Genomic DNA, 26961 nt, shown 5'->3' on the forward strand with positions numbered 1-26961 from the left:
CATCATTAGCTGGTGTCATAATCTTATCCTTTCTATGATACTCTTCGTAGAAGCATTTGCATTCATTATTATTACGTAAAGCAAAAAGCACTACCAGGCCTGCCCCCAATGAAGAAGAAAGTAATATAAAAATTTTGATTGGATGCTTCCCATTCCAGATTGTGTGTTGCTATGGCTATCAGCCAATAACCTCCTTACCTACCCATGTGGGAGCATAATGCACACTAAATGTGCACATAAGTAAGAGCACAAAACATTTACATCACAAAACTAGGTGTCTTTTGCTTCATCCTCCATGACCCTCATCTCCAAATGTGGTGTCATCTGGTAAAGGTAAAGGTACCCCTGACCATTAGGTCCAGCTGTGACCAACTCTGGGGTTGCAGAGCTCATCTCGCTCTATAGGCCGAGGGAGCCGGCATACAGATTCCGGGGAACGTAGCCAGCATGACTAAGCAGCTTCTGGCAAAACCAGAGCAGCGCACGGAAACACCGTTTACCTTCCCGCTGGAGCAGTACCTATTTATCTACTTGCACTTTGAACTTGCTATTTATCTACTTGCTTTCGAACTGCTAGGTTGGCAGGAGCAGGGACCAAGCAACGGGAGCTCACCCAGTTGTGGGGATTCGAACCGCCGACCTTCTGATTGGCAAGTCCTAGGCTCTGTGGTTTAACCCACAGCACCACCCATGTCCCCCGTGTCACCTGGTAGTTGTAAGCTATTAGGTAGCTGAGCTGGTAGCCAGACCCCATGAAGCTGTTGTCTAAATTCAGAAAGGAACCAAAATGAACTGCAATTAACAAAAGTAGACAGTAGTAACCAAGTGAGAAGAAGCTTCTCTGTGAAAATATGTTCAACCCTGATCTCAATTGGATGCAGAAGAAAATTCTTTCCCAGCAATTTTTTTTATATATATGTATGGCTATCCAGGTTTACTAAGCATACAAAAATTAAAATTCCTTAAGAAGGCACAAGGAAGGATCAAACACAAATTAACTGCTCACTTTCAAACAGTTGTCACATTCTAATTTGGACGTTGGCGAAGGGGTTGTTTAATTCTAGCTCTTGGTGCTGTTTCCTTCAACCCTGAAGCGCCTATTAGATATATTCACACTCTGGGTTTAAAAGAGGACTCCGGATATGTGTGTGTGTTTGTGGATTTAGACTTGGGGGAAAGGGTTAAACTAACCACTCCACTAAATTGGAGCCCTCCCCCATGACTGCTTTAAAGTTGAAATATCACAGAACTTGAGCATCACATCTGAATTGACCTAGTGCTTTCTTTTCCAAGACAGATGGATTTTCCAGTGCCCTTTCCCAGGTCACTTCCTGATTACCTATTCATTGAGGATTTATCCTAATTTATGTGTGGGGAGGTAAGATGATGTTGGCTATTTATTAAGCATTCATTCGTATCTGATGCAAGTGTTATTCTCCACTTTCCAGTTCCTTTTCCTATCACTTTCCTTTTTGTAAAAAGCCTGATCTTTCAGGGAAGTGGGTTTGTTGACCATTAAGTCAACTCTAATTGGGCAACCTGAACTTCCCAGTATGTGATTTACTCCCCCTGCCCCCAAAAAATTCACTAGAAGTGTCCCCTGCCCAGTATGCAAAACCCTATATATTTCTGGAATCAAAGTTGCAAGGAAGCAACTTTTTATGTGTGGAAAATTATGCCTCATGATAGGTAATGCTCGTTTGTTCAACTTAATGAGATTCATTGCCAGTCATGTTTCTTATATGACAGTTGACAAAATGGGGTATAATCCACTACAGTTTCTGTACCTATGGATAAGAGAGAGAGAGAGAGAGAGAGAGAGAGAGAGAGAGAGAGAGAGAAGTTGCTTGGGAGGAAAATAAATAAACTAAGTATACTGCTTCTCAAGTGGAAGAAGAGGAACCGGAATCTATAGGAACAAAACCCTGAAACTGCTAATATACATCCCAACCAAAGGAAACCTGTTCTTGAGATAGGACATCTAGGAAATCCCTTTGCAGCTGTTGCATCTGAATGTAATAGCTTGCTAGCAGGAACACAAAATGGTACTTGCTCAGCTAGAACAGCAGATAACACAGCTTGAAAGGGACCTTGCAGATGCTTGGAAACTTTGTAGTCAGAAAGATCAGGTACGCTCTTGCGATGATAAAAATGAGCAAAACAGGTATCTCTTTTAAAAATCACATTGCAAAAGGGAGTGTGAGAAGCTATGATGTGCAGCACTATATATGTGTGTTGGGGGGGGGGAGAGGTGCATTTCGAAAGGAGGAAAAAACCCACCCTGTTTTATCACAAATTTTGTAAGTACACATTTCTTTGGTGTTGGTCTTGAAACTTAAGATATGTTTGCATCTGTGATAACAATTCTATCCCTTCCAAAAGCATGTTGATATGAAATAAAATGAATACAGCTGTATAAATGTCTGTAGAGATTTTAGAAACTGCATTTCCCATTTTCGCTGTGAATATGCTCAATATCAGAGATGGAGCTGGAGGCATTTTCCCTTCTATAAAAATGCACAGAGCCCTGGAGTTGTGTTATTTTTAATGCTATAGTCATGCGAAAGCTATCTGTATAACATACATGGGAGAGGGAAAGATAGGTGCATTACTTTGGATGGAGATCTGCATTATGGGGAGCGGGGATATCTCAGTGATGAGGTTTCTGGAATATGCTGCAGAAAGATTTCATTATGTTAAGCAGGTGGGGGAATTTGGGGGCCCCTGCTATACTGAAGTGGCTATTCTAACAATGATTACAAAACTACAGTGACAAAGCTTATATTTTTGTAGATTGTGTGCAGAAATCCACCTCTATTTTATAGAAAGGTACAAGGTAAAGGAATATAATTTTGCCATTCCCTATATAAGAATGAAAATGGTTTTTAAAATCCAGGAGAAAATAAGTATTCCCCTTCTTAAAATAACATTTAGCTATTTTTTATTATTTAAAAAAAATCACTGATGATGAGAAATTAAATGAAAGCATGACAGGATATTATGTACTGCCTAAAGTTTTACACACCTGAAAAAATACGTTAATACAAATAATTATTGTCATGTTAACATCACAGCCAAACATATCTGCAGGTTTTAAGCTGTCTAAAGCAATTTTACTTTCTCAATGAAGAATGTTTAACATTTGAACCAAAAACAGTACAGCACGAATAATTAAAGGCTTAAGTTAAATACATAGACAGTCATTTAAATTTAGATCTGCAATAACATTTACTATTATTCTCCAAGGCTTTGACTGTGCTTGACAGAAACAAAGTACTCTGGGATTAATTTCAAGAAGTGGTGCCAACTGTGTGCAATTTGCTGTAATTAAGACATGAAAGAGTACTAAATATTCAGATTAAAAGAAGCATGATGGAGCATGATAGAGAATCAAGGTGTGGCACTATGCCAAAGAAGCACAGATGCTTGTGGATTCCCAGTTCCGGGCAATACAAAAGTTGAACTTATTGGCTGAACTTCTGCATCATTCAGAACTGTTTATTCATTTGCACTTGGATATTCACAAGTAAATGGGAGATACACAAGTTGAAAATATATTTTTAAAATTGCAATTAAATTAAAGTTGAGGATTTTTTTAAAAAAACTATAACAAAAGTCAGTAAGTTAACTATATATATTTTTACACACACATATGAACAGTCTAAAACAATTTACTTTGCATTTTGAAATAATGTTGACACTGAGATTTTTGTTGACAATTAGACAATTAGAGAAGCACTTTAATTAACCAGAAAGAGAGGGCATTTTGTCTGGTTTCTTTGTATCCTTGTGGTGTAGGTTTTCTTGTGGGTTTTTTGCACATTCAGTTACCTTCCTACCAGCTGAATTGCAGTTATTGGCTTCAAGCTGTTCGTTTTCTTTTTATTCACCAAACCCTTAAAAAAAACAAAAGAAAACAAAAATCCTCTTATCTGACACATTTAGATCAAGTAACTGTTTTCTTGCCCCCCCTCCAGAATTATGTGTAACATTTTCCTTTGAACAATTAATGAATTAATTTTAATAAAATCATTTGTCATTCCTCCCCTCCACCTATTTTTTTTTTTTAAATACAATGCAAAGTGTGTATGACTTTTTGATCTTATAGGACATGGGAGGAGGTGAACTCTTTGCTAATGAGAATATGTATGTGAATGTGTATAGATTCACATATAATTCACATATAATTCACATATAATCTCCTTTTTCCTATAGCTTGAAAGAGCAGGATACAGTATTTTTGTTGCTAAAGTTCATTGTGAAAGGTGGTATTGAAATGTTTTTTGTTTTTGTTTTCAGAGGCAATACGCAAAAGATTTCAGCTCTCCTGCAGGCAATGGGAGATATCAAAGCTGAAGTGGCTAAGGTGGAGCACTTTGACAGTCTGGTCAAGAAGCTGAAAGCAAGTGTCCAAAATGCAATGAAAGGAAGAATCTGAAGGCGAGAAAAGCCATCATATTTAGGACTGGGATTCAGCAGGTAAATCACGAGCTGCAGGATGCTCAGGGAAGCAGTGCAGAGGGACGAGGTAATAATGTATAAAAATAGTGATATTACTGCACTGTGAATTTGGCACAGTCTAATAGAATAGAAATATCAATCATATGGACAAAAGATTGCTGTAATCAAATGAACACAAAAGGTTCCCTGTCCGGCTTTAGGGGGAATTCAGAGCTGGAGAGAGCAGCTTTATCAAACAGAAACAAACACAACCGAGTCCCTTTGTTTCTCTTTGCCATTGGAGAGTGTGAAAAATGTGTGTGGGGAATCATTTCTGCATTAGGGAGCTTTGCACACTTGCTGATTATACACATTGTGAATTGGATAGAAGGCACACGCATGTATTTGAGGTGTGTGCGTGTACACACACACACATACACATCCCCCCATATGCAGAGTACAATTAGGAGTCTTTATAAAGTCACACGATAAATTCCCAATGTAGAAATGGTACAGCGCAAAAAAGGATTGTTTGAATACCTTGAAGACAAAGGGCTGTTCTCACATGCATTGTAGCCAGCTTTCCCCCCCTTCCTCCCCCCTGCACAATATTTCCCATTTCATTTTGTCAGGCATTCAAAGAGGCATTCAGGCTCAGCCAATAATTTCTATAGCTTTCGCCTAGTACCTGTATCCTTGGAATCCTGCTTATATGTTAGAAGGTGTTTTTCAGGAGATAGTCAATACGGAAAGGACACAGCCTTATTATCATCCTTTAACATTATAGATCCACCCCTATAGTAAAGTTTTTGAAAGATATGATTTTTTAGCAAATAAAATATTAATGAAGTCATTTGGAACGTAATGGACAGCTTGTGTCAAACCCTTAATTTTCCCCTTCCGCTATTCACAACATTGCCAGACACATGTTTCTGGATAAAACCCCCTAGAGGTTTGCTGCAAATTCTTTTTCAATACAACCAGATCATTGCAGATAATTGTATTACACAGGGTATTGATCCAAAATCGTTGGGCACCGGAAACATCTGAAAAAACATGATTATAGCTTTCTGTTTATTGTTTGTACATCATATAAGCAGGCTTTTCTGTGAATCACCTGTAAGAAAGGCAAGGTGGAAACATCAGAGAAATTACCTCTTTACAAGAATCTATTGATCACTTTAAATCAAAGAAGTATGTTTGACATAAGATTACCTGCCAGTTTGAACATTAGGTACACTATGTTATAGCCCGAGGCAGTTGTAAGTCTGACAAAGGGATTGTAAATAAAGCATGCAGCTGCTAGTGCCTCTGGCTTGGGATCAGCAGAGGCTCAAGTCCAAGGCATAGGTAAACTTAAAATAATTTAACCCTTTTCAACCAGCACATGGAGAATTAGAGTAGATTCTTAAGAGTATTGGGAAACATAAATGGACTTTTATCGGTTTGAAAAGGCAGGTCCTTCAGAAAGCACACATACCTTGACGTTTATATTTACCGGTTCTGTGGGGAGAGAAGGAGTGGGCAGTGCTTCAAATTGGCTTTATGTTGGGACAACTAATCAGCAGGCAGCGTACATAGGCTACTTTGGAAAAATTTTGCATTTTTTGTCTAGCCTGTCTGTATTTGCAGGTTTTCAGTAGGACTGCGTATGAGCCTGTCTGTATTAAATCATGTGAATGGCATATGTGATATATGTGTATGTGTGTTTCAAGTCTTCGAAATTTTTATATTTTGCACACAAAAACTTCAAAGCTAAAGCCAAGCTATGCTATGCTATGCGAAGGATGAAGTGATTGCATTTACAGTCTTCTATGGCATGTGATATTTCTAGTGCTGAGACCGATCCCACAAAATGATATAATAAACTGCTTACTATTATTGAACAATATAGTCAAGCTACTCTTTCTATAGGAGAATACTCACCGGCTAGTTTATTAGCTTTTTTTGTGAACCAAAAAATATTCTATGTATGGCCTTCTGTCCTTTTATTAAATACCAGTAAGCAAATGCTTCCTGGAAATCTTGCTCTGCAGTCTGAAGAGCTTACGATTTGTAAAATAAATCTATAAATGTGTTCATCGGAACTTTGGCAATATATAGATGTTCAATACTCTGCCCACACTATACAAACATACAAGCTTAGACTCAAGCTTGTTCAAACAAGACCGTGTGTGTGTGTGTGTGTGTGTGTGTGTGTAAAAAATTAGCATTTCATTTTTATTATGTAAGAGTTCCAGGTCAATAACAATGCTTGTGGTTTCTGTAAGTCTGCTAGGAAATATATTTGCTGAATGTCCCAAATGCTCATAATTTTTAAATGAAATACTTTTATTTAGATTCAGCTCATCAGGGCAACTAAGATTGATTTCAAATATGTAAGATAAATGTAGGCTATTTGAGAAGACTAATGTGCCAATTTTTGTTATGACAATATTGGTTTTATAAGGCTCCAGTCCCTTTGCTCTGAATTAATTGAAGCCTAATTTACACATCATTCTTCCAACATAAACCAGGGTTATTAAAAGGGAGAGGTTTGAAGAGCGTTGCCATCTATGCATATGTGACCTTCTTAATTTTGATTGTGATGCCTTCCCAGCAAGGCTCCTCTGCTTTCTTTCTTTTAAGGTTTGAATTGTGTGCACAACCTTCACTAACAGGCTTCAGTTTGGAAATAAAACACCCTTCAGTGATACATGTTTATTCTGAAATTTAATGCTGTACCTCATTAAACTTTGACTGCATTACTGAATAAACATTTGTATGTCTGCGGCTGTATATTTGCCAAAACCTTTTTTAAAAAACCCACACCCTGCTATATATCTGTGCTAAAGGACAAATATTTAAATGAACACCTATATATGTATATTTCTTAGAATATGGTCAACAAAAGAACAAAGGAAAAATGTCTTTGTCTTAAAATGCCTATTTTTCTAAGGAAGCTTGAAACACACTGCCCTAGATTCTTTGGGCTAATGAAAGAGTGCCATCTCTTGGATGACCTTGGGAAAAGATTTTGTTTATATAGTCGAGTGGTACTCTACAATGGAAAGAATTTAGTGACGCAGAAGTTTTCAGTTTATACCTTAATTATATTAAAGATGTAGAGTGTTAATCTCTTGAAAAACGAGAGGCAGTTAATACCAAACAAAATTTCATTCTGAAAGTCTAAAACAAACTGTACCTGCTTTGGAAAAAAATTGCTACACAACAATGGATGTTAGCCCAGCTACAGAATATAAGAGCATTTAGCGACTGATGAAAGTATTACACATATTTAATATTTATCTGAAGATATATACAGGTTTTTAGAAACATCTCTCACTCCCTGTCTGTGTTTGTGTTTAATACTTGCAAGCAGAAATAGATTGTTTTTTTCCAGAAAAACCCCCCTCACATTCTCCAAGTTCATTTACAACAGGTTTAGTAAGTGTAAAATGAAACAACAACAAAAGTATGTCGCTAGCTTCTTTTGAAACTGTGATGCTTTTATTATCTTCCAGCCCAAGAATTTGCCAGCCAGGATGAAAAACTTCTAATGGAATCCAGCTTGAAAGCAAGTCAAGAACAGCTAAGTGAGGAAAGAGCAGAACCAAGTTCGCCCAGACCAGTAGAAAATCACAGACAGAACTGAAGCCACTGAGCGAACGCATTATAGATTCTCATGAAGAAATTAGTGATTACAAGTGAGTTACTGTTTGTTTTGATGTTTCAGTAAGGGTTGAAGGCGAGCCAGAAGTCAGCAATAATTCTTTCAGCTCTCTGCTGTAGGGTTTGTTTTGCTCTGGTGGTGTGTTTTGTAAATGTCTTTGACTGATGTATTGATTGAATCAAGTATTAAGTAATTGATAAACTCCGTTTAAAACTAGCCTTTCAGTTTTTCATCCAAAATGTGTTAACCAGAAGTCTTTTTAATGCCCCCCTTTCCCCCCTCTGAAAACGTGAAAATCTGCTGTTGAGGGGAAAAATAGTTTTCTTTATTGTCTATCTGCCAGTGGCATTCTCATCTTCCTCTCTTTTTGGGGGTCTGAAGGTTACATATGGCTCTTATTGTCTGTCTTTTTTGGTTCAAGGCAAGACGCTCCCAAATTAAAGCAAACTTAAGAGTTTGAGCTTCTAGTCTGAGTAACGAGTAACATATGAAGTTGCTAAAATGAACTCAAATCCTAATCCTAATAGGTCTCTCTCTCTCTCTCTCTCTCTCTCTCTCTCTCTCTCTCTCTTTAAGGGAAATGCTAAAACTTTCAAAGAGTTTTTTCATGTTTATGAATCATAAATTGATTCATTGTTCAGTTTTCAAGCGAATGTTATGAAAGGTATTCATCTCAGCTAAATGCCTTTGTCTCTTTCACTATATGTAAATACTCTGAATAATGCATTCTTCTTGCTGAATTTGTTACATTGTGCATTCAATTTAGGTAGCTTTCTCAGGCTGGGTCTTTTTTTCCTTCGATATCACAAATTAAATGTGAACTTCAAAAGTTCTACGATACGTTTCCTGAAGTGATGGCTTAATCACAAAGAGGTTTTTATTAATACGAAAGTTGCAGCGAGGTTTGGAGCTTTCTCCCGAGATATCTACATCTCTGATTCCACCGCAATGTCAAATGATGAAACTTTGTCACACAGCTATTATGGAGTGCTATGCCTAGCAGGGTTATGATTGTTTGTTTGGAATTTACCTGTAGATGAGACTGGCAGAGGCCCTTAGAATCCCAAACAATTGCTTTGCCACACACTCTTCTACATGCATAAGAAAAAGAAACATTTTTGTCACTTAATATAACAATGTTATGAGGAGATCCTGGAATCCTAAAGGGACCATGTCAGCCACATCTAAAGATAAATTTGCAAGCAGTAGAAGTATGTTTGGCAGGTATAACTTTGCAATAGTTGCGATGGCATTATTGTGGATTATTGGGGGCCCATAGGTCCACAAGGTAAGACCACTTACATTGCCTGTTTCTTTTGCTTCTTATGTAAGGTGACTTTGTATCCTTGCATCCTGTGTGAGAGAAGCTCAAAATATCCACACAATCCACTTGTACTTTTCTAATTCTATGTTACGAGTGGAAAACAAAGATACCCCTGAACTTGACAAAACAGGTAAATCTATCCACCACGTTACTCAAAGCTTCCATATCCGGGGGAAATGTTACTAGAAGGGTATAAGTTGTTCATTTACTGGAAAGGCATGTGAACAATTACTACCAAACCAGGCAGTGCACCCCACTTTTCTGCACAAACCTTCAGCTTAGTTCTGAGTTGTGTCATTGTTCCCTTTATGCCACTTTGCTCTTTTCAGTTTCCCTTTAAGAAGACCAGTCTTCATTTGTGAAACTGAAGTTCTGAGTAGAACAAAACTTTATAACGTGACATTTCATATTAGAAACACCCAGTTTAATCTAAAATAAACTAAACAATTAAACTGATTCATACCCATTTAAGAACTAAAGGTATCTATTTAGTCATAATTCTAAAGTTGCAAATGTGGACTTGATATTGAACTTTATTGGTCAGTCCTTCTCTTTGCCAAATTAAGAGGTTGTGTAGAGAGCTTGTTCAACTTTGGCTGAATCTCATTTGCATGTGTGTTTAGCAACACCTTGTTTCAGGCTTAAGCACTGGTGCAAAAACCCGGACTTTAGAAGCACTAGCACATGGCTGCCTTATGCAGGCAGTAGTAATGCAGCTGGTGGGCTGTGGTCACACACAGTTCCCTTTGCCATGGCAAGTGGATATAGACAAACATTGACCAAGTGGGAAATTGCTATGGTGTTCAGGTAAACAGCTGGTAAGCTGGCCACAAGGACTGCCCTGTAAATTGCTTCAGAGAATTCTACCACTCCTGCACTTCCACAGAAAAAAATATATCTTCTGATTGGGCAGCATGCTACAGACAAACGACTTTCCACATGTTTGTATGTACATCTTGGTAAGTAAATGCTTGCTTATATTCACCCAGTGAGCAGTCATTTCAAAAAACCGTGGAGGCACTAATTTGATTTCAGATCACATCCTGTGGTGGGCATAGGAAGCTGCCTTTTACTAAGCCAGATCACTGGTCCATCTAGCTTACTATTGTCTGCACAGACCAACAGTGGCTCTCCAGGGTTTCAGGCAGGGGACATTCCCAGCCAGAGGATATTCCTGGACATGCCAGGAAATGAACCTGAGACCTTCCACATGAAAAGCAGATACTGTACCACTTGGCTGTCGTCTTTCCACTGTTTGATGAGGCTGATTCAAAGCATTATAACCACCATGAAGACATTGCCTGAAACACTGGTTCATGATAGTATTTGCATAACCTAGAGCATTTGAAAGCTATTCACCAAATTGATCTCTCTAGTCATTTTGGAAGTTTCTACACCAGTACCTATGCAGCCTGAAATGCATGCTGTTGGCACGTAGACTCTCCATATGGCTAGTGCAAGCCATATGATGAATGGATTTCAAGTGTTACTACCTACCACATGAAAGTCAGGAGAATTTCTTTCATTACTATCAGCCTACTTGAGGCTGTTAAGGCTATAATATTTGAATTAAGGCTGAGAGCCAAAAATAATTCTCACAAAAATAATTTTCTGTGAAATTTTTCATTTCTGAGCTCTTTCTGAACTGATGGTAAAATTCGTGTTTCTGCTAAAGAATAGTCAGGGACAAGACCTCCCCAGTTTTGCCATTCATGTAGATACAGGCTTTATATTTATTGATATTTTGTTCTAGCAAGCAACTCCCTCTAGTCCTTTTTAGCCTATTCCGTCCTTTACCCACCAATATGAGTTGAAAACTAATATTAAGTGAGCTTTTTCTCAAAAGAGAATTTTCTAAGAACTCTTGGAGATTTCTCTCTCTCTCTCTCTCTCTCTCTCTCTCTCTCTCTCACACACACACACACACAGAGAGAGAGAGAGAGAGGGAGAGTATGTAGCAAAATGACCTCCCAAGTTGGAAGACACTTTTGGATTCACCCCTGATTTAAATTGACCCATAATCTCACTACATTGTAGCTGCAACAAGAAAGAGAAGCCTTTTCCCTGTAGCAGCTAGTCATGAAGCAAAGCTCATGCTCCCACATTTCTCTCATCCCAAAGCTCTATGCATTTGCAATGTCTATGGGAGTATCAGGTTCACTGTCTGAGCAACTGCTAGAGAGGAGCTATTCCCCATATCCATGCAGTGAGATTATAAAGTGCCATTTCTACAGCAGAAGAGGTGGGCACACCCTAGCTGGAAGAAAGCTTCCTCTCCAACCTGCTTCATTGCTAAGAAGATGTACAGAAGCCAAGGACATATTATGAGCATGGATGGGGGATCCTTGCAAGTCAGGGTAATGTCCTGGGAGAATGGTAACACTGGCTTTAGCAGCCCTAACTGCAGCAACTTAAATGAGCTTTGTGCCAACAATGAAACTCACTAAGAACTTGGTTTTCAGTATGGTGAACGGGCAAGTGCAGGGAGGGTGGGGTCTGCAGAAAAAATATGGAGATTGCAGAGGACAGGTAGGTGAGAAGTTATTCCATTTTGTTTTCCGTTCAGCAATCTATTTCAAATTGTGTGGCATGTTTGTACATGTGTAAAAGCAACATGTGCAAAGTTATCTCCTCTATTGTTACCACAATGCGAGTTCCTAACATGAGTACAAAGTAATGCTTTACCTTATTTGATGTAGTATGAAATGAAGAAAACACCCAACAAGGCGTAGGTAGGCCAGAAAGCAAATATTTAACAGCTGTAGAAAATTCACAGGCTTTAAGATTTTTATTACCACTTATTCTGGACGAGCTACATGTAAAGTTTGAAGGGGGGGGGCAAGCTCAGCTACAACAACCCCACTATGTAAGCCTGTTACACTTGAAAGATTTGTTCAGAATGTCCAGTGGGAACCTGGAAATCGTAATAATTTGTAGTATCGATTGTGTGAAGCTATGCAGCTGGGGCCCCTAGTGAATAGACAGGAATAGACATTTTATTGATTAACTTTTACAGTCATATTTTCAAGACTCTGCTGCAACATAATTTTCACTTCCCAGCTTTGTGCTGCTGCATCATGAAACTTGGATTCTTCTCTCTTAACATTTACCCACTTGAGGAATAAAGTATGGACTTTTCTCTTTCAGGGCTGGGCATGTAGTGATACGTACACTTTATGCAGAGCATCCTGATACCCCCCACCCAAATTTTCTACATCTAAAGGGAAATATCAGATAAGGAACATATGATTTTTAGACACAACATTTTCATCAACTAACCAGTTTATTGTAGCTCCTATCTTGATCTACGTATGGCTGCTTTTGGCTTCAATCAATAACTGCAAGCAAAAAAGTTTTGCATAGAAAGTGAATTGCCCCACTAGAGTTTGGCTTTGTTCTTCATCACCTTTTATTATTATTATTATTTTTTAAAGGAGCTAGACATTGAAAAATGTAAAACGTGGCCTCTGGGGAAAGCTGTTTTCGATCTTTAGCAGCTATTTTTAACAGGTCTTTTATATGCCAAATTCTTTAATCCCCCATAACACTGGTTGTTCAGCTTTCAAGGAACTGAGTTTTGAAAAAATAAAAGCAAAAAAAAAATAAAAATCTTTATTATTTAGTGTATTGTGTGCTAGCTTTTGAAAATGTTCCTTATGTGCTGCCCATAAAATCCCATTCCCTTTTTGTTGGTATTGCCTTAGTTATTATATAATGAATTGTTATCATTTTATGAGGGAGGGGGAACCAAACTGTCTTTCCTTTGCCATATTTAGGAATTAGCAGCAGCAAAATGTTAGAGAGTGAAGTAGAGCAGCTGCTGAAATTTCACAGAAGCAGCATTTGAGTTTCACACTGAAGCTACGAAGACAAGACAGGATCTTTCTCCAGTGGCCATAATGAAATCCATCATACTTTTATCAAATCAGCATGCAGCATTTTTAAAAAAATTGTTTTCATGGTTACAATGTCATTATGCATTCTCCTAATATTTTTCATCCTTACGTCAATAAACATTATATATGCTCATGAAATCTGATTCTCCTGATATTGTCACCCTTTTGTCCCAAACTATCACCTGTAATCTTCTCCAGTATCACTTTGAACACCAACAGTCTAAAAAGCTTGAATTTATGCTCAGATCACATGCAATTGAAGAATATAATCTCATGAGACAAATTGATATTTTGTGTAACAAATACATATATGAAGGAATGAATCTGAGGGAACTCACAGCAGATCCAAAAATACAAAGACAATTCAATCTGTGGTTTGTGTTCAACACGTTTGAGGCAGAACCCATCTTAAATTAATTTCAGACAGCTTTTTTTTTGTCATTTGGGTTACATAATAATACAGAGACCCCATCATTAAACAATACGAATCCCTTTAAACAGAGCTGTCTTAACTGATGCAATCATGGAATCAGCTCCATGATTATAAATTATATACATATTAATTTGCATGCCTATATTTCCATCAGCAAAACTTTACTTTAGCATCTGTTCCCATTATATTTTGCTTAGAACGAGGAACAAGCTATAAGAATTACATCATGTGGTTACATCAATTAAATTACATCATGCACAATATACTTGGCTGACTTTGCCTTTTGCCTAACCTAATGTGGAATAAATGCTTTCCCTTTAAATTGTGGATAAAACTGGGCAGTTTAAATATTAGCACTAGCACCCATAGAACAAGAGCAAAAACTGCAAGGATCAGAACAAGGTCAATCTGGTGAAGCCATCTGTTGTTAGGAAGATGTATTTGGAAGCTTGGAAGTGAGAGCTGGACCATAAAGAAGGTTGATCACCAAAGAATTGATGCTTTTGAATTATGGTGCTGGAGGAGACTCTTGAGAGTTCCATGGACTGCAAGAAGATCGAACCTCTCCATTCTGAAGGAAATCAGCCCTGAGTGCTCACTGGAAGGACAGATCCTGAAGCTGAGTCTGCAATACTTTGGCCACCTCATGAGAAGAGAAGACTCCCTGGAAAAGACCCTGATGTTGGGAAAGATTGAGGGCACAAGAAGAAGGGGATGACAGAGGATGAGATGGTTGGACAGTGTTCTCAAAGCTACCAGCATGAGTTTGACCAAACTGCGGGAGACAGTGGAAGACAGGAGTGCCTGGCATGCTCTGGTCCATGGGGTCACAAAGAGTCAGACACGACTGAACGACTAGACAACAACAGTTTGTAAGCTTTTGAGGGAAGCATGATAAAGATGGGCAACTCCAGTTTATCCCCAGCTCCTGAATAAGGAAAAGAATATCAGATCTGAATGTGAAGGTTTAATTTAACTACCATGGCACAGATCACTTAAAATAAGAATGCAATTTTTGTGAGCATGATAGTGATGGCTATGAAGAAAAATCACCTGCATAATCAAGATGCAGTCAATTAAACCAAAGAATGTTGGCTTCCCCTATGGGGCCAAAGTTTTTTGAATTTTGGGCAGTATGGCAGTATGCCCCCCTTCCTGGCATTTCCCCCTCTGCTACATGGGCTACCTACTTCTGCCTAGAGAACAGGGCAGGAGTCATAAGATGTAACATGAGAGGTAGAAGTGTCCATAGATCTGATTCCCTGCCCAGCTTGCAAGGAAGTGAGCAAGGAATTTCTCTTATGCACACTGCTATGAAAATTCCATCTCATTCTTTCTTAAATAGCAGAGATGGGTTTTAGAAGTAGTGCACAGTTTCCCAGAATGGGAAGACACTCTTCCATGCACACCTCTGAAGGCAACATAAAGGTGGTGTCCCTTTCTCCCATCCTTAAAGCAAGAAAAAGAGCCTATCTAACAATTCCTTGGGCTTGGCTATTTATCTGCAGCACTGGTTCTGTGAAAAGTTCCACTCTTTCATAGATTTCATTTTGTTTCTCTCTGCATACTATATTCACACTAGATAGTCATCACACAACCCCCCAGTGGAGGATCGGTAGCACCACATCACCATCATGGATTTGAACGAAGTCAGAGTGCAGCCCCTGTTGGATGATTTGTACTGACTGGATTTGTATGAAGTCAGGGTAGGGTAGCAAAAGAGCAAGTCCTACAGTGTCTGTGGCATAGGAGCAAGAAGGGAGAGACACCAAGAGGGAACTGATGGTGGCTTGAAGCAATGGGAGAGGTCTGAGTAGATTGGGAAAGCAAGAACACTGAGGGGTTTGAAAACAAAAGAGCTCTGAATATTAGTACAGTATGCAATCACATATTTGTGGAAAGTTTCCAATCACATTTTGAATGCAATCTTTTTGTTTTGCATATATCACTGTGGACCAAAATAGACATGCAATTATTCCTTGTCATTAATTGCATTATTTTTCCTAGAATAAATAGCAGCTGTATGGGGTGTGTGTGTCTGAATTGGGATCATGGCATGGGTGGGGGCTACATCCCCTTGGACCCCCCTCCCCCCTCTGCTACTTGCATTTATTTGCAGGAAAGGTCCCATTGCAAATAGAAGCTGGGCAATCTAAGTTGGAACCACACCAGGACAAAGGGTTAAAATCCCCCTTCCCACACACCATGGTCTCAATCCCCATGGCTGCTGTTTTCTTAACAGCATCACATCTGCGTTTGTTTGGGAAAGATGCCAAAGTACAGAGCTTTAATTGTAAATGATTGTACAACTACCATTTACAGTGATAAAACTCAGTAAAATCTTTACTATTTCTAAATGCTAGATTTCTGTTAAAAAAAAACACCCCACTGTCCTCCAAAATACTTCCAGATGCAACAAAATGATAAAGTTGAAAGGAATCTTTGGAGTCTTTTAGTCCAGCTTGCAGTGGCAGCAGGAATCCCTTGACTTAGGCCATACCAACCAGATGCTCATCTTGTCTTATCTTAAAATCCTGTACAGGAAATGATTCCACAACTTTCCTGAAAGGCTTCTTCCATTGATACACTTACTACAAATCATAGTCCTGGATTCCGTTGAGACCCAGGAATGTCTATTTGCAAAGACAGGTCCAAATTACTTAAGAAAGAAAGAAAGAAAAAGAAAATATAAAATTAACCTAGACAGATGGACTCGTAAGAGTGAAATACAAATAGCCCAAAACGGGATTGATTTCTGCATAATGTGGTGGAGGAATCCCTCATTATTGATCAACTTTTAAAGCTCATGCACAGCGCTTAAAAAGATAAAGTAAGCAAGGTCAGATAATCAAAGCATTTAAATAGTAAAAACAGCAACTGCCACTGTAGACTGCTAAAGTAAATCCATAATACAAATTGCTTTAGCAAAAAGTGGATGAGCAGCTGATCTTCCTATTGAACTTTTATACTGTTCAGTGACCACACAGGGAAAAGGATTGGGAGACATGGCTTAAAGATCGATATTGAGTGAGATGTAGTAGGGATTCATTCAGAACATGAAAGAATTACAAGTATTAGAGAGTTGAGGTATCTTTTGAGATGTCATCAAGAAAAGATTGTTTAGCTCAGTTTAGAACATCATATGTGTCATATGCACAGTAGGCATTAGTCAAATTTCTCTTTTGTTTTCATTGATCCAGTACGCTTCAGTAGGGTAGCCCAATCTGTCTCAAGGAAACTTTGAGAATGTGATGCTGCTCTATAGCAAAACAACAACTTTCATAAACAACAGGGAAACTGTTTACAGTATTATAATGAAATCAATATCATCTTTTTTTAAAAAAAATCTTTTTGAATGTCTAATTCAGTGTGAGCCTTTTGTGCAGAGTGATATATGTTCTCTCCAGTTTACCAGACAGCTTTTGTGTGCTAAACTCTTAGATGTGTATTATTAGGCTTTTATTTCATCTTTATTTCTTTAGCCTTTCTTTTGTTTTGTTGCTATGGTACATTTACAAGTTTGTACTGTGCCACATACGGGACGCAGGTGGCGCTGTGGGTTAAAGCCTCAACGCCTAGGGCTTGCCGATCAAAAGGTCGGCGGTTCGAATCCCTGCGGCGGGGTGCGCTCCCGCTGCTCGGTCCCAGCGCCTGCCAACCTAGCAGTTCGAAAGCACCTCCGGGTGCAAGTAGATAAATAGGGACCGCTTACCAGCGGGAAGGTAAACGGCGTTTCCGTGTGCGGCTCTGGCTCGCCAGAGCAGCGATGTCACGCTGGCCACGTGACCCGGAAGTGTCTCCGGACAGCGCTGGCCCCTGGCCTCTTAAGTGAGATGGGCGCACAACCCCAGAGTCTGTCAAGACTGGCCCGTACGGGCAGGGGTACCTTTACCTTTACCTTTACTGTGCCACATAGTTTGCCACATAGTTTTTGGAGAAAAAACCCTATGTATTATATTGCAGAAAGCTTCTCCTTGGTATACCAAGCAATACCTGCTTGATTCAATCAAAGCTCTGTTGCATTATTCCAGACTGCACCCAGGCTAACTGCATGCAGAAAATTGCCTGTTAAATACAAAGGACCATTTAAAATAACATGCTGGTTACTTAATATTGCTGATTGAAATGTATGACAATTATAGTACAATCCACTTCTATGCAAATCAATCACAAAACTCTCATCGATTTTTTTAATCAATCACATTTGCATCCCTCTCTTTTATTAGGGAGTTTGGAGCACCATACATCAGCCTTGTTGCATTCTCACAACAATCCTGTGAGGTAGGTTAGGCTGAGGAATGACTTGTTGAATGCTATCAGGCAGGGATTTGGGCATGCCACTCAAACCAATACAGCAATCTGACTCTAAATGGAGGTGGAGAGCACTATTGGACTAGAATTTATGGGACTTTCTGCACTTACCAATTATAGTGGTATAGCTGTTTGATTCAACCTTTTAAAGAGTGCATTTGTAGCTGATTGTCCATGCGTTTGGTCACAAATAGCTATTATTAAAGAGTGAGTTTTCCTTACCACACTAATGGCAGGTTGCGCCTAAACTGAGGACAGCTCCATAGCTGTAGTCATACCCTTTATGTACCCTTGTGTTCCTCCAGTTCATAAATGTCAGAGTTATGAGCATTTGTGTCTTTTTTGTGTTCCATGCCTAGTGTTCTGGAATTCAAATCTTCCGGAGGTATAGAAGGTTAGAAGGGGAACTAGGTGTCTGACGCAGCTATGAAGAACCTGGCTATTGTGATGAAATTTTGTCCACAGCTAATGCTTGCTGCCATTTGAATCAGGGCCATCATCTCTGCCTGCCACCTCTCTCCACTAAACTGAGCTTGCAAACGGACAGAAGGAAGTTGTTCAAAACAGATGTCTCCCAAGCCAAAGTTGCCCATCCTTTCCCCTCTACACAGAAGCTAGGATGTTGCTTGTACACATTCCACCAGAATGAAAATATTGGGATCCATTCTGGATATTTCACAAAAGTCAGGGTTGTTGTTGTTGTTTTTGCTGCAGACACAAAGTACATTATTCCAGAACACTAACTGAATAATGATGTTTGGTATGTGGCAGCATGCCCAAAACTCGGGGGGGGGGGCAACGATTATATGACTATAAATGGAAAGTGTGGAAAGCCTATCTTAATAATAATAATAATAATAATAATAATAATAATAATAATAATAATAATTTATTTATACCCTGCCCATCTGGCTGGGTTTCCCCAGCCACTCTGGGCGGCTTCCAACAAAATATTAAAATACAATAGTCCTTCAGATATTAAAAGCTTCCCTAAACAGGGCTGCCTTCAGATGTCTCCTAAAAGTCTGGTAGTTGTTTTTTCCTTTGACATCTGGTGGAAGTGTGTTCCATAGGGCGGGCACCACTACCGAGAAGGCCCTATCAGAAGTGGCTGCAGCTGGTGAACCAGCTGGAACTGAAAAAGGGACTCTGCACCAATGAAGCCACTTGGGCTTCCAGTGACAAGGGTGAATCCAGTAATAGCAGGAGTAAGACACAGACCTGCTCCATCAAGAGGAGTACAACCGTATCTAGAACAGATTGGGCCCCTAAGTCCTGGATATGGTATCTGTGTTTTTGTTGGGTTTCAGCTTCAGTTTATTGAACTTTCCCACGCCCATTACCAAATCCAAGCACCAGTTTTTCACCTAGATAGCCTCACCTGATTCAGGTCACAAAGAGGAAAAAAAGTTGAGTGTCATCAGCATATTGATGACATCTATATGCCACTCGTCAGCGGCTTCAGGTAGATGTTAAAGAGCATAAAGGACAATATGGATTGGCAGATCTTCATACTATAGATGCCATGGGGCCAAGCAGAAGTCCTACAGGGCTGTTGTCTAGTACAGTGTTTCCCAACCTTGTGCCTCCAGCTGTTTTTGGACTACAATTCCCATCATCCCTTGCCACTGGTCTTGCTAGTCAGGGATGATGGGAGTTGTAGTTCAAAAACAGCTGGAGGCACAAGGTTGGGAAACACTGGTCTAGTATTAGTTCAGTAGGCAGGAGTGAAGCCAGCATATCTCCATGCCACCAGCTTCAACACCACAGAGCCAATCCTACAGGATACCATGGTTGATAGCACCAAAAGATCCTCAGAAAAACCAAAACAAAACAGATGGGAAGATGGGAAATATAGGGATGACTATGCACAGCCATTCTCTATAGTTCCATGGCTCATTCTGTTCCACATCCCAGTTCTTTTGAATCCTGGTTTAACTAAACCAGGGGCTCCACGTGATTAAGGGGGAAGCAGGGGTGCCACCCTGTTGTTATGCCCACCTTCCTGGTCTCACCCCTTCATGCATTGAGTGAAGGTCTGAAGGAAGAGCCAGCTGTAGAAACAGGAACATAGGAAGCTGTCTTCTGTCAAATCAGGTCATTGGTCCACCTAGCTCAGCACTGACAACATTGGCCAGTCACAGAGTCTAGGGTTTAAGACACCAGTCATTTCCCAGCCCTACCTGGAGAAGTTACGGATTGAACCTGGAACCTTTTACATAGAAAGCAGATGGGCTGCCACTGAGATGCAGTTTCTCCCTCTGCTGTGCAAAGGCTCCTCCATGTGGCTGGTTTAAATTGTAACAAAATGCTTTCCCTCTCTCTTGAGTTAATAGACATGTGAAAGTAGCCCTCAGAGTTATTTCAGTTGTGCACCCCAACTCCATGAAGTTTGGAACAGTTGAGGGGCAATTCACATCCTGCTTTGCTATAATGAATAGTTATTTAGAACTATTATTGGCTCCAGATTTGCAGCATGAATTGCTGATTACAGCAATTTTAGTGGTAAAATTGTGAAACAATATTCATAGTTGTCAGAAAAAGGTCAGCTTATTTGCATTCATTAGGAACCTGGAGGACCATGTAGCGTGCTTTTTCCTTTGGGATGCTTACAATTATTGATTTGTATACAGCCGTAGGAAAAATTAATTAGAATTATATTTCACTTACTACCAGGGGCTGTATAATATAAAAGCCGTACATTTTTTTAAAAAAGCCAGAACCAGAAAATGGAAATACTATTGTTGTTTTTCTCGGAGTGTAACTTTTCTAGTACAGATCTTATTTACAACAGTCTACACTTGTGTGTGTTGAAACAAAACACATTAATTCCAGTGCTGTGAGAACTTTGGTTCCCTTTTTGGTTTATATTCAAATCCACAAAACCCACTACAATCTATTGTAGCATAGAGAGTGTGTGCCCATCCACCATCCACCAAAGAGTCATTTCCTTTTCACCATAGCATGGTGGGACCGATAGGTCAATGCATAACTGCTGGTTTGGTCACTTTGGTCTGTAAAACTTGCATTTCTGCAAGTGCCACAAAATGTCTGTTCCACATTTGTTAGGAACCATTCCCTTAGTGTTCCTTTGGAACTCCCTGCCTATTGACATTAGGCATGTGCCATGATTTACATTACTGTACTCCTTTAGATGAAGGGACTCGGGTGGCACTGTGGGTTAAACCACAGAGCCTAGGACTTGCTGATCAGAAGGTTGGCGGTTTGAATCCTCGCAACGGGGTGAGCTCCCGTTGCTCGGTCCCTGCTCCTGCCAAACTAGCAGTTCGAAAGCACGTCAAAGTGCAAGTCGATAAATAAGTACCGCTCTGGCAGGAAGGTAAACGGCGTTTCCGTGCGCTGCTCTGGTTTGCCAGAAGCGGCTTAGTCATGCTGGCCACATGACCCGGAAGCTGTACGCCGGCTCCCTCGGCCAATAAAGCAAGATGAGCGCCGCAACCCCAGAGTTGGCCACGACTAGACCTAATGGTCAGGGGTCCCTTTACCTTTACTTTACTTTACTCCTTTAGATGCCTACCAAGCAGTTTCCCATTTCAGCAGGCCTGTACAGAAACATTGGCCCAGGTTCAACTAATGTGGCATGCTAGTGGAACCCAGTGCTAGGCATTCCTTTAGCACAACAGGGCTTCTCTACCCTGACGCCTCACCCAAATCTAGGGTCAGGAGAAGGCCTTGAAAAGTGCATGTGGGTGAGGAGAAGGGAAATCATTTTGTCTAGCGAGTAGAAACGCTTACACTAATGGAACAATCAAAAGAGCACAATGTTGAATCCCCCCATTGTTTGGTCACATCATTTATTTGTTTTTATTAAATTTATATTCCACCCTACACCCGTAGATATCAAGGCGGTTCACAACATAAAATTACAATATATTAAAAAATACATAATACAAAGAAGAACAAAGACAACCTAATAATCCCCCATTCCATAGCACATTTAAAGGGGCATTGGATATCAATCAGCCCCAAGTCTGGTTCAAGAAGAACTGGTTTTAATAGCATTTTTATTATTATTAAATAAATTGTTGCTGCCCTGGGCTCTTTTGGGAGGAAGATTGGATATAAATTTAATAGGTTAAAAAAAAGAAAAATATCCCATGCTTAGTTGTCCCTCACATTAGCCCAGGTCTTTGCAGCAGCAGTGACAGTAAATTGGTTTGTGTAGAACAAAGGTGCAGATGAAAGAGGGCATTGCAAGTAAAACCAAGAAACCACAGCTTTGTGAGTATAGAGGATGACACCTATATAGACCACTGTGCAGAGTGAATGGTCACTGTATGTGTTCTTATAGGTATTCACTGTGAGCTTTATGAAGGCTCGCCAAGAGCTGTTGCACGTGGAATCGAAACTACCATGGAGCACGGAGAAGCAAGTCATGAGGCTGCAAAAAGCTAAGTGCAAACTTGGAAGCAAATGCACAGAGTCTTAAACAGAGGAAGAAGGACACTCAGATGGCCTCTATTGCTACCCTTGTGATCCAGCTTGCAATTGTGAAATGTGGCCCATGGTTATTGCATACTTCTGTGAACTTTTAACACTTTGAATGGATTAGAGTGTCTTATTTTGATTACATCCACATTGTTCGCTGTGATAAGATTAGGTTCTTTAGTCATTAAAAAGAAATGTTTGGCTTAAATCCATTGAATTCAGGCATGCAGTGAGTGGAAAAAATTAGACTGCAGCTCTTCATATTGTGCATATGTGACACATGTTAGCAATTAATCAAACTATAGTCACCTCTAATTAACAGCAATACTAAAGCCAAAATATGGCAGAAACAGATGACAAAAGAATTGAGCGGATAGAATACCGAGAGAGGAAAATATATTCCAGGAACACTGAAAGATTTTAACTGTGCTGTGGCTCTCTTAATGGCTGTCAATATTTAAGCAGTTATTAGAGAGCTTTTCCTATATTGGTGCAGCTTCTGAAAGATTTATTGGTTGTATAGATTTGCAGTGATGGTATATATGTAATAAGGTGATGACAGAATGAAGTAAACATACATATACCTGTTTTGAGGCTTCAGAACATGGCAGACTGAGGGAAAGGCTTGAAAGTGGGGTTGGTGATTCTGTTTACAACAGCAACAGACTGTACAAAAAGTATAGTAATTTAATTCACTGAAATGATAAATGCTTTCATACATTACTATGTGTTTGAATTTGATTGGTTGGTAACCGAATTCTAGAGAGTTCTCTAGCAGTTCTCATATGATTGGCTAATGTTGGTCACATAAGATATTTAGTGAAGGAGAGACTCCATTTACGTCAAAGTCTGGACATTGGTTTAATTTCCAAAGAAGGGTGTCAGTCATATACTTGATTTGAGGTTCTCAGCTGTGATTTTGCTACCCATACTTCAACACTGTTACATCTGTATAGGACTACTACATAACACACATAGTTAAACAATGAAATTCTCTCCCACAAGAGGTAGTACAGTAGTACCTCTGGTTGTGAACGGGATCCATTCCGGAGGCCCGTTCGCAACATGAAAAGAGTGCAACCTGCAGTGGCACGTCTGCGCATGCATGGGTTACGATTTGCTGCTTCTGTGCATGTGCATGACATAATTTTGCACGTCTGCAGATGTGTGAGCGACGAAATCTGGAAGTAACCCTTTCCGGTACTTCTGGATCGCTGTGGGACGTATCCTGAAAGAACGTAACATGAAGCAAACGTAACATGAGGTATGACTGTAATGGCCAGCAACTGTTGATGGCTTTATCCTCCATGAATTTGTCATAATTATGTCTTAAAGTCATTCAAGTTGGATGTCAGTTGCGTCCCATTGCTGACAGAGGGGGAGAGCATGGAGAGACAGGAGGAGGTAATTAGGCAGGAATGTGGAACGAGGGGAAAGCAGCCTAGTTGCAGTAGAAGCCTGAGCTCTGAGAACAAGGAGAAGGAAGGGTGGAGTTCAAGGGAGAAGACACAGACTGACAGTTTAAGCTCGGACTCAGAGGGAGGGCCACCAGAAATAGGCCATCCCATGATGTGTAGGTGTGCAAGAATTAATGAGAGGCATGAACAGGAAAGGAAGCGAAAGTGGGGCTTTAAATGTGGGAAGAGGAAGGGGCGGAACTCAGACTTGGCAACAGCTAATTTGGAAGCAGACGCTGAGTGACTGAGCCCCAGAGTGATTTGTGTGGGAGTTGTCTTGCTTCTGTGGGAGAGACCCAACCATTACAATGGTGACCACCACTTTTTCTCAGGGAAGTGTTGGCTTAGAAGGCTGCTGCTCAGGTATTATCTGTGATAGACAACTTCAAGGCACCCTCCACTGTCCCTTTTTTATCGTTCAACTGGACTTGGAGCAACACCCGCTCAAACAATCCTCTGTAAAATAGGACACATGACCATGGTTCTATGGCTCTAAGTCCAGTCAAATAAATCAAAAGAGACTCCTTTCTTGCCACTTCCTTATTTTGTCTGTGTTCCTTTCTGTTTGGTTCCGTTCCCAAGAAAACACGTCAAAACATTTTTTTGAGGTTCAAAGTTTCACAAGTTTCCAGTGTCAGTTTTATGAATACAATTTGTACATTTGTATTGCAAATGTCCATAGCCATCTGATTATGCTTCTGACTGCAAGAAATTCATATTTAACTGTCTAATGTTTTATTGTAGCAATGTCGCCTTGTTCCATCCCATGTGGGGCTTGATACATGGGAGGATTCTGGTCCACTGCACATTTTGGAGTTAACTGTCCCATTTTGCCTGCTTGGAACCATGTACAGATAGCAACAACCATTAAATGTGTATTAAGCATATAATTAATTGACTGAACCACACATGGGTCTGAATTGTACTTTTGAGGTGGTCTGAGGGTTTATAAGGAAGGAGATAGTTCTAAGAAGCCATTCCAATAATATCTCATTAAACCATGAGGAGTTTCCTCATTTGGGACATCTTAATGTCACAACCCAATATACTGTATATTAACAAACTATTGTTAATTTGTGCCATAATAAAAACTTTACGATCTGGAGGAAAAAATAGAGAAATTCCTTATGCTTTCCTTATTCATGCTACCTGAAGTAAATAACTGTCTTCTTTGTTTAAAACATACTAATGTAAGAATGTTGTTGAGACTGGGCATTATCATATTTGTATCTTTGACATGTGATCAAACGTTTTCCAAAAGGCACTTTTTTTTCCACCTTAAGCCCTCTTGATACTTTAATGTCTTTGTGAGAGTTTGTCAACCATATTACAAAAACCAGCAAAATGGTAGCATAATGATAAGAAGATATAGGTGGTATCTATATATTGCAAGGAAAATGTTCTCACAGTGGGTGGAATCTATCAGAAGAACTTTTGATCTAGGTGCAGAATCTGCTAACAGAAGAGGAGGGTGGACTAAACCCTCCTCCATGTGGTCTGCAGCAATCCCACAATCAGCTCCAGAGAAGTTATTCTAGAACAAGGTAGAAGGTGTTGATGGTGGTGGGCTGAGGGCTGAAGGAGGAATCAGGGGGAAAAATTGCTTCTCTCTACTTCCATTAGCAGATGCACCTGCAAAATCAAAAGGCTCCCCTGGAGTGTAAGAGCACGAAATGGATTCCACATGTTCAGGAATCTTAAGAATTGTGGTGAAATTTTAGGAATTATGGGAAATAAATTGAGAGCTTTATTAATCCCTTAGACATTCCAGGGCTAGGGTGGGGTGGGGAGTTGGTGCTGTACTTGGAAGAATTGTTTTGCAAAAAGTGTGACTGTCCTGAGGAGAAATGTCAAGCAACAGGAGCTGGTGGGAAAGTGCTACTCTGAGTATGCTTAGAAAAAATCCCACACAATTCTCTCTCACAACCCAATTTTCTGTGGCATTCTACTTAAAAAAAAGAAGAATCCAAATAGGAAAATCAGTTTCTGTTCTGGAAAAGAATGGAGAATTTCAAGAGCCCTCATCTAACCTCCCTTCCACCCTACATGGCACTGGATAAGGTGGATACAGAGGTGGATTTTGGGCAGAGCAACCAGTTCCATCACACTAGGCGCAGAGTCTAGGGGGTGCCACAGGGTGCTGCAACTATGACATAGTGAATTGAGCAGAATGGAAGGTAAGAGATGGGGGTGGGGGTGAATTTTGACCTTGCACAGAGTGCTGCTGAAATGTGAAAGACAAAAGTCTGTCCATGGTGAATAAAATGTTTTCCACCTCTCCCCAGCCTAGGTCTGTATCGTTCAAGCTTCTGCAATTATTCTCTTCCCAATACAACAAATTTCTCCTCATCCAAAAGTTCCTCTCACAGCTGAACCACCCATTGTTTGAGAGGGGACAGATTTACAGCCTTGTGCAAACCTCATGCTTCCCTTTTCCCCACAGAAAGTAACATTTATTAAGCTTATTTATTTTAGTAAGTAATTTATAGATCGCCCTTTGCCAAAAGACCAAAGGGCAGTTTGCAACATAAAGATAACACAATGGCCATACAATGGAAGCACTTAAAAACAATTATTTCAGTACAACTCATAATAAAAGCAGTAGGATTAAACTATAGTAAGCCCACATCTTATGTGAGGGTTATATCTGGAGATCGCGCTTGGAGCTAAAATAGCATATCGTCAAAACCCATTGGGTTCAATGCTGGGTAGGAGAGCCAAAGTCATTTTTCCTGGAACCCTTTTCACCACCTTCTTCTTCTTCTTCTTCTTCTTCTTCTTCTTCTTCTTCCCATACACATTATGCTGAATGAGCACAAGTTAAATGTGCGTGGGCTTGCTGCATTCATAAATGACTACAGTCACCATTCTTTTCCTCCAAAAGCATGCTGGGAATATGTGTGTGTTCATCTCAGCAGGAATAACATTCCACAGGCCTGGAATCAGCACAAATGGCCCTTCTATGTACCACAACGCTGTGCACTTCATCATGCACAAGA

The 26961-nt window shown here is 39.9% G+C and overlaps 1 long non-coding RNA gene across 3 annotated transcripts; it reads left to right on the plus strand.

Annotated features, from left to right (window-relative positions):
- The first annotated feature begins 1264 nt into the window (after positions 1-1264).
- LOC307219773 lies at positions 1265-24224 on the plus strand. Of its 3 annotated transcripts, none has more exons than XR_013840540.1 (5): positions 1265-1378; positions 4300-4479; positions 7944-8126; positions 17972-18026; positions 22369-24224. It is a non-coding gene; the product is annotated as an uncharacterized lncRNA (long non-coding RNA). The 3 variants fall into 3 exon arrangements; XR_013840541.1 differs by lacking the exon at positions 1265-1378 and adding an exon at positions 1826-2129; XR_013840542.1 differs by lacking the exon at positions 1265-1378 and adding an exon at positions 2146-2300.
- Positions 24225-26961: the final 2737 nt, after the last annotated feature.

Source organism: Podarcis cretensis, assembly GCF_951804945.1.
Source record: "Podarcis cretensis genome assembly, chromosome: 7".
Taxonomy (NCBI): Eukaryota; Metazoa; Chordata; class Lepidosauria; order Squamata; family Lacertidae; genus Podarcis; species Podarcis cretensis.